Raw genomic sequence first — 9433 nt, 5'->3', positions numbered from 1 at the left:
ATAATAATGAACACTTAAACTTTGCTCAATTTACCAAGACGAAGCCTACTAGGCACGGAGGTCGAATACACGTCACCAAAGATGATTGCTCTTGGGACCTAGCCCGGATACATCACTAGCACGAATGCTCTTCGGAACTTAGTCCGGATACATCACTAGCACGAATGCTCTTCGGAACTTAGTCCGGATACGTCACTAGCATGAATGCTCTTCGGAACTTAGCCCGGATATATCACTAGCACGAATGCTCTTCGGGACTTAGCCGGATCATCGTCGAGACCTTTAGCTCGGATGAAATCTCCACACAAAGCCGCGAATTTTAATCCGGACATAATCTCTCATACCTAGCCATCGGGTCTTTACCCGGACATAATCTCTTCATACAATCAGCGGGTCTTTAAACTCGGATTCACATCATCGAGTCTCATACATATTTATTCACATGTTATCATGTTTCACATGGCACAAATCACATTTATAATTTAATCAATTCATTCACATGTAAACATATAACATGATTCTTGACTTTAAGTCGTAAATATCATTCAAATCTAATACATGTATGCTTCTTTTACTAAACTTTCAGCTCAATAAGTAATCACACAAAAGCATATATCCCCAATCTCTTCCTTTGTTCATTTCTCTAATAACCTTATTATGATAAGGACAATGGGACATCATTCATCTATCATACATGTATATCATGGCATTTTAAATTAAATACCAAATTCACTTACTCAAAACGTACTTATGTTATACCCTTCTTAATATTGACACATCATAAGCATGTCTCGGTCCTCTCAATACCATCTGCACATGTACTCGATCGGGATCGAATTCATTACAATAAATAAACACATTTTCAATTGTCGAAATCACCACACTATCAAATAATCACATAATGGCATGTATAGCTAGACCCAAACGTATTACGGTAGTCCTAGAATCGACTAAACCGTAGCTCGATACCAATAAAATTGTAACACCCGTGCACTGAGTCCGTATCGGAGTCGAACACAAGGTACACACAGACTTAGCTTAATTGTTTTCACAATCCATAAAAAAATTTTCCAGACTAGCTGGTTACTGCATCACTGTCGCTTTAAAAATCATATCTTGAGTTTTAAAGCTCGAAAATCAGTTTCGTAATTTTTCCCTGAAACTAGACTCATAAGTCCATCAACATGTTTTTTTCTAGAATTTTTGGTCGGGCCAATTAGTACAGTTTATTAGTTAAAGTCTCCCTGTTGCAGGGACCGACTGCACTGACCTTCGTGCATTACGAATTGGATATCTCCTGTACAGGGCTTCAATACTGATGCCGTTTGTTTCTATAGAAACTAAACTCAGAGAGTAATCTATACATATATGGCATGACTCCTAATTATCTCTGGTTAATTTACAATGAATTTCCAAAGTCGGAACAGGGATCCAGAAACCGTTCTGGCCCTGTTTCACGAGAACTTTAATATCTCTTAATATATAACTCATATGACCGTTTCGTTTCTTCTATATGAAAGTAGATTCATCAAGGTTCATTTACATAATTTATTCACTATTTAATACCATTCCTACTATTTTTAGTGATTTTTCATATCCACATCACTGCTGCTGTCAGCATCTGCCTTTAAGGTAGGCTTGACCTATTTCATGGTTTCCATGATTCAATTGGCCCCTTTTGCATACATAGCACAAGGTGTGATCATGATTAACCATTCCAATGGCTAATCGTTTCAAAACAATTCCATACCTCATAATGATCAACATACAAACGATTATAGTACTATGCTAGAAACGTATATAAGCCATTTTCGCATGGCTATCCGAATTTACACAAAACCGAAAGGTACATAACCTACAACAAAAGGGTAGTCCTATACATGCCATTTCAAAGTTCAACCAAAATTGTACCAAAATGGGGGCTTTGATAGTGTGGATGACTTCGACTTCAATGATCCCGAATCCGATAGCTAACGAGCAAAATCTATAAAAGAGAAACAGAGAAACGGAGTAAGCATTTAATGCTTAGTAAGTTTTAAGCAAAACAAAGTGTTCTCAATCACTATCATTGGTCATTCATATCAACTGTTCGATGAAGTTAATCCAGGGCTTCATCTCGATCTATAATATCATTAAACGCAACACTTGGCTGCCACATAAATACTTTCGAATAATAATGACCTAGATGGTCAAATATTTCCCAAGCACATTCTTCATCGATTTTCAACTTCAATAATCCTTTCCACTTGTTCATAATCACATCCATGCTTTTAAGTATTTCAACATGACAAGTACTAAATTACCATAGGCACATAAAGAACCAAACATATTCCTTATCACATATCGTAAGCTTACAAATCATAATCCTTACCTTGTCTTGGCACATCTAGCTCAACCCAACCCATACTCAAATCATAGGCTTTTGGGCAGAATATGCACTAATACATAAGAATATTTCATCGCATACTTTACTATACAACATACCATTACCAATTAGATCATTCTCATATTTGGAGTTATAATATTAGTCACATTTACCTACCTCTTTGATACTGATAATTCACCTCGAAATCACCCCACCGATGGGTAAGTAATACGTACCTGAACATCTTAAATACATAATACTTATTTGATGGTAACTTAATGCAGATACTCAATATCAAAGTCTTACTTGAATCCTAGCCTTTAGCCGTCGGGTCTTTAAAGCTCGGATCTAGTACGAGCAACGGCCTCGGACATTAATCGGATAATATTCTCGCATAATGCTGCGGGGTTTTAACCCGGATATAATCTCGACACAAATGCCCCTCGGGACTTATCACATTTATACACTTTCATATTCATCGCATTGGCCATTCGGCCTTATCACTTATATACACTTTGACATTCATCACATCGGCCATTCGCCTTATCACATATATACATCTCATACATGTTTCATACTAGCCATTTGGCTTTACCACACATATATCTCATACATATTTCACACTAGCCATTTGGCTTTACCACACATATATCACATACATATTTCACACTAGCCATTTGGCTTTACCACACATATATCACATACATATTTCACACTAGCCATTTGGCTTTACCACACATATATATATTTAACTTGTATATCAATTTCAGCAATGGCTTATAAGCAACTCAAATGGTTTTATTAAGGTTTACAACAAAATCCCAAATTCAGCACAAGCTGTTTTTCCTGAGCAACAGTCATTAAATTATTCATAAATGGAGCTACGAAACTCCAAATGAAGTGCCGTTAATTTTCCCTGAATATAGACTCGTATATCTTCCATCTATAAATTTTTCAGAATTTTGGTTTGGCCAATCAATACCAGATTTTTCTTAAAGTTTCCCTGTTTCACTGTTTGACTAACCTGACCAGTCTTCACTACGAATCAAAATTCTCATTGTACAGAATTCAAAGTATGTTCTATTTGATTTCATTTGAAACTAGACTCATTAAGGAGTCTAAGCATATAAATTTTATCTTGTAACCATTTTTGTACAAATTATAGTGATTTTCTCAAAACAGAACAGGGATTTCGGTGTCATTCTGACCCTGTCCCACACAACTTTAAATATCTCTTTATAGGAAATTTCTTTGCTTCCACGGTCTCTTTTATAGGAAACTAGACCAACTAAGCTTTGATTACATATTTTATTCAGCCTATAATTCTACACAAACAATTTATAGTGATTTTCTAAAATCACGTTACTGCTGCTGTCCCAAGCAAACTATTACATTTTGCTCTTAAATTTCCAAGTCCAAACACTTATGAACTTACCATTTGAGTTTAAGACATATCATGGCCACATCATATCTTATTAAATCAACTCATTATGTCCTAATATGATTGAATTTACTCAACGTTTAATACTTAAAACTTACCTCGGGAGTGGTCGACGATTAGATGTCCACGGCTATTCGCTTACTCTCTTTTCCCTATCCGACTTTGATCCTCTTTGCTCTTAAGCTTAAGTAAAACAATAGATTTGCTTAAGTACTTAACTAATATTATTCACTTAACAATCACATATCATTTAATCTTTATCTCAATACCAAACCGAGTTATGAGATCATACACCACACCATCAATTGAAGGTTAATTCATGGTAACATTAGTATTGAAAGGTTGCGTTGTGGGCAGCCTAAGAGGACCCGCAACACTTGGCTTAATTGCTGTAATATATCACATTCGAGGCTGATTCGGACAGCATTAATAGTACAACATTTAGACAGCATGAACAGGGCAGCAATTAACGATACCAACAAGGTAAAATTCGGACAACAATTTAACGGTTTCAACAATTATCAAACACAAGAACATAAGAGTTCAAGGAAAACTCACCAAGGTTCCCAACACCGATTCCACCTATTCAATTTGCTCTTTCCCTTGTCTACTACCACCTTCTCCTACCTTGTTAGCTAAATACAATCAACCCCAAAGTTACAAAAATAGATTATAACAACACAAGCATTCACTAGATTCTTTTAACACAAGTGAGAAACTCTTCATCTACTAGACATGCAACATTTGCAACTAGAAAAGAGAATCTTCTCTTCTCCCACATATTCGTCAAGCTCAAATCAACAATGCAACCAGAATTTGTCAACGAAAAGCTATGGGCAAGGGAGAGTTTAGAAGAGTTACCCTTCTACTTGAAAATTTTAACTTCTAAGCAAACAAATTCCATGGTTTTCCACTACATGCAATTGCCCTCTCCTTTCTAGCTTCATTCCTTTCTTCTTCTTTTCATTTCAGCTAAGAAGAACCGATTTCTTCTTTTCTTTTGCTTCTCAAGTCACGGCAATGGGGGAAACATGGATGAGACAACCTTTTTTTTTTTTTTCTCATCACCCCTCCCTTTTCATTTCTTTATTACTAACCCCTTTATTTTATTCTTTCTCCCTAACACACTAACACAACATGTTTCCAACATGTTTCACCCCATAACATTTTGTCCCTCTCATGCTCATGGCGGCCACTACCAAATTAGGGGAAATTGACATGCAAGTCCCCCTTTTATTTCATGCACTAATAGATCCTTATATTTTGACCTATCACATTTCAAAAGTGTCGCACATAAGTCCTATTGACTAAATTCACATGCAATTTACTAAATCAAAGCTTAAAACTTTCACACATTCGTATTCACATATAATAGTCATAAAATATGACGGCTAATTATTTTTATGACTCGATTTTGTGGTCCCGAAACCACTTTTCGACTAGGGTCAAATTAGGGGTGTCACATTAACTCAGTAAGTCCTAAGAAATTTCAAGAATGTAATAACCCGATTATCTTAGCAAAATAAAATTTCAATTCAATACTAGCCGAATTCAACCATAATATCACAAGGTGCCACATTTTCTCGCACATATAGTGCCATGTAATCTCACACACATAGTGCCACTTAGTTTTTGCACACATAGTGCCGCATAACCTTGCACACATAGTGCCACATAACCTTGCACACATAGTGCTGAAATTTCTTATCTATAGTTACCACAATATCATAGATAGGTCAATAATCTCACATTCGATTTTCAAAAACTCATACATACCATGTTTTCTTATCCAACTTATTTTGTGTCATTTATGTGCAATATTAACCGTAACTTAAATTACTTAAGGACTTACCTTTTTAGTCAGATGAACAACTCCGATCAGGTACTCAACCGCTTTCGCTTTCCCTTTGGTCGAACTTGGCTCCCTTTGATCTTGAGCTCCAACTCCAACTAGCAAAAGAGGGTGCCGAATTGCCTTAGTGTAAGTTCAACTTTTCTTTCCTTTTGTTTCTGGTTTTCGCAAGAAGAAGAAGATGAACACTTATTTTTTTATTTCTTCTTTTATTACTATTTTTATTTTTTTATTCATATTATTTATGATATTATAATCTCTTATCAATATAATATTATGATTAAATTAAACTTAGTGGAGGAACATCATTACTCGTACGGCCACTTAATGTATATTGGGCATTTTGCCATGCAAACCCAAACTTTCATACATTGAAAATTATTTGGTCCTCACACATTTACCTAACATGTTTTCTAAGTTTTTCAACTAAATCCTTTCAAGTGAAATTCACATTCATATGACTAAATTAAAACATCAAATTTTTCACACAAAGAAGATATAAAAATTAATTTAATTTTTTAATAAATTTTATGACTCGATTTTGTGGTCCCGAAACCACATTTCGACTAGGGTCAAATTAGGGCTGTCACAACTCTCCCCCACTTAGAAATTTTCGTCCTCAAAAATCTTACCAGCGAATAAACTCGGATAACGTTCTTTCATAGAGTCTTCGAGCTCCCAAGTAGCTTCTACTTCTCCATGTTTGACCCATAACACTTTTACTAAAGAAATCTTCATATTCTGCAATTCTTTCACTTCCTGAGCTAAGATATGGATCGGTTCTTCCTCATAGCTCAAATCCGACTGAATCTCAATTTTAGATGAATTAACCACATGTGAAGGATCAGATCTATACTGGTAATCTCATCGGGTAAGGAAGCATCTTCATGCGCTTTAATAGCATAGGTTCTAGCCAGAGCTCTTCCTTCAGATCTAACTGCTGCATCTCTGGCTACATTCTTACTGCTTGTTTCACTTCCATCTTTTCTCGGATACCTTCCCCTCGAGTCTGCACCACTAGATTTTACATTCTGAAATTTTTCTTTCTCGGCTCTCTCGCGTCTCTAATAAAATGATCTGAGAACCACATCGAAAACATTCATTTGCTCGCACGGACCAAAATGATTTCTACCATACCGGCACTTCGGGTTTAACAAATCTCGTATTTCCCACACTAGCCACGTAGTAGTCCGAGATTTAGGACCCACATTTCGCTTCTTAAAATTTCCATATGATTGCCCAAATGGAACTTGGGAACGAGGATTCATATTTCTTGACTTTCCGGTTTCTTTGTGAGGGTGCATTACTCATTGGTCTTTTCTTCCAATTTCGTGTTTGATTCTACCTTTTCTTTTCCTTCATAATTCTTCACCTTGCAAGCTTGATCGACAAGTACCACCATTTCTTTTAGTTCAAGGATCCCAACAAATACCTTAATGTCTTCGTTAAGCCCGTCTTCAAATCGTCGGCACATCTTGGCTTCAGAGGAACATATTCCCTAGCATACTTACTTAATCGAACAAACTCTCTTTCATATTCGAGATGTCATATTACCTTGCTTCACTCAAGAAACTCTTTACATTTCGATCAATAAATCTTTCACTAATATATTTCTTCCAAACTCTTCTTGAAAGAATTCCCAAGTTACCCTCTCTTTCAAGTACCAATGAAATCAAAGTCTTCCACCAATTATAGGTGAATCTCTCAACAAAGATGTAGCACATTTCAAACATTCTTCGTGTACAAGATAATTCATCAAATACCGGATAGAATTTTCAAGCCGAACTCGCTTTCTCTGCATCATCATCAATATTTGCTCTAAATTCTTCAGCCCCTTGTTTACGAATTCTATCAACGGGGGTTCTGTGAAATTTTATCATATCCACTCCTTGAGGCATTGGAGGCATAGGTTGAGGAATTGGGGAGGTGGGGAGGTCGTACATTTGGGTTCGACGAACGAACTCGATGTACCATGCACCGATCATTTGGAGAAAGGCTTCCGATCCCTTTCTCCTCCTCCCCGACCAACAATGGGAGGTGGGTTTTAGTCGTCACGCCCTTCAAATGAGCTGGTGCATTACTCTCTACTTCATCTGCCACAGCTAGATCGGGATCCATTTACTATATAAAAATTCATTTAAAAAGGTTAGAAGTCGTCACACTATCACAATTTATACATATGGCATGTATAGCAAAATCCGTACATACAACACGTAGTCCGAGAACTGACTAAACCTGCTCTAATACCACCAAATGTAATGCCCCGCTTGAGACCATCACCGAGTCGAGCTTGAGGGGTTACCAACATAATTTATTAATTTAAGAACTTCAAATCATTTGTTTCTACATTCACGCTTTCTAGCTACTCACACACAGCTTACAAGAAAAATCATATCTCGAGTTATGAAACTAAAATCAAGATCTGTAAATTTTCCATAAATGTAGACTCATATATATATTTATAATTTTTTTCTAGAATTTTTGGTTGGGCCAATTAGTACAGTTTATTAGTTAAAGTCTCCCCTATTTTAGGGTTCATTTGCTTCGACATATGTGTATTACGAATCAGATATCTCTCTATACAGAATTTCAATGACTATAAGGTTTGTTTTTATTAAAACTAGACTCAATAAGGAATCTGTAAATATAAATAAAACTTCTAATTATTTTTTAAAATTTATTATGAATTTTTAAAGTCGAATAGGGATCAAGAAATTACTCTGGTCCTATTTCACAAAAGTTTAAATATCTCATAAAATATAATTCATATGCCTATTTTGTTCAATCCACATGAAAATAGACTCATTAAGCTTCAATTTCATAACTTATTCATTATTTAGTTCCATTTATACTATTTTTAGTGATTTTTCAAATTCATGTCATTGCTGCAGCAATATTCTGTTTTAAGGCAAGTTTCATCTTTCCATGAATTTTTATGAACTAGATAACCTATTAAACTTCCATAATATCAAACATGATCTAAATTAGCCATCACCATGACTTCTCAATATCAAACATTTTCTCAACCAAACATGGCCATATCATAAAATTATTTACACAAAATAGGTATATTACTATACATGCCATACTTAAGTAGTTGTACAAGCCATTTACCAAGATAAAAGTCTTTTGGATAGTGTGATCGAACTTTCAACTCGTCTCCGATTCCCGAGCCGCTTGTTCAAAACTACAGTGAATGAAAAGGAAGGAGTAAGCATAAATGCTTAGTAAGTTCATATGTAAATAACAAGTAACATAACAATACAAATATACCAAACAACTTTAGCATGGTATCACCAAAACATATATCACATTTCTAAACATCATTCATCATCTTACCACCTTATCGTTGTTGTATCTATTTTCAACCCGAGGGTTAAGAACATACCTGTCCAAAGTGTCCATTTCACAATACTTACCAAAACGTCACTTGCATCTTAAGTGTTCTTCCATTTCACTAGAAATTTCACCCGTTGAACACATCGGAATACAACTCGGATACACGGATAATTTGCACATAAGTGCCTCATATGTAATCAAGAAATCATGTAACCCGCCCCTAAGTGAACTCGGACTCAACTCAACGAGCTCAGGCGTTTGCATCCATAAGTGAACTCGGACTCAACTCAACGAGTTCGGATGCCTAGTTACATTTCACGAACTCAGACTCAACTCAACGAGTTCGGACATTCGCATCCATAGGTGAACTCAGACTCAACTCAACGAGTTCGGATGCTCAACCATCCTAGTGACATGTCACTTGTATCCTAATCTA

The 9433-nt window shown here is 35.9% G+C and overlaps 1 long non-coding RNA gene across 1 annotated transcript; it reads right to left on the bottom strand.

Annotated features, from left to right (window-relative positions):
• Window positions 1-1699: 1699 nt before the first annotated feature.
• On the bottom strand, window positions 1700-3942 carry LOC128283504 (uncharacterized). The gene is made up of 2 exons (XR_008273865.1): window positions 3905-3942; window positions 1700-1984 (listed from the first exon to the last, which is right to left on the bottom strand). It is a non-coding gene; the product is annotated as an uncharacterized LOC128283504 (long non-coding RNA).
• Between the last annotated feature and the right edge of the window lie 5491 nt (window positions 3943-9433).

Source organism: Gossypium arboreum, chromosome 11 (assembly GCF_025698485.1).
Source record: "Gossypium arboreum isolate Shixiya-1 chromosome 11, ASM2569848v2, whole genome shotgun sequence".
In the NCBI taxonomy this organism is placed as follows: Eukaryota; Viridiplantae; Streptophyta; class Magnoliopsida; order Malvales; family Malvaceae; genus Gossypium; species Gossypium arboreum.
The sequence above is the reverse complement of the archived record's forward strand: the minus strand, read 5'-3'. Positions and strand labels throughout refer to the sequence as shown.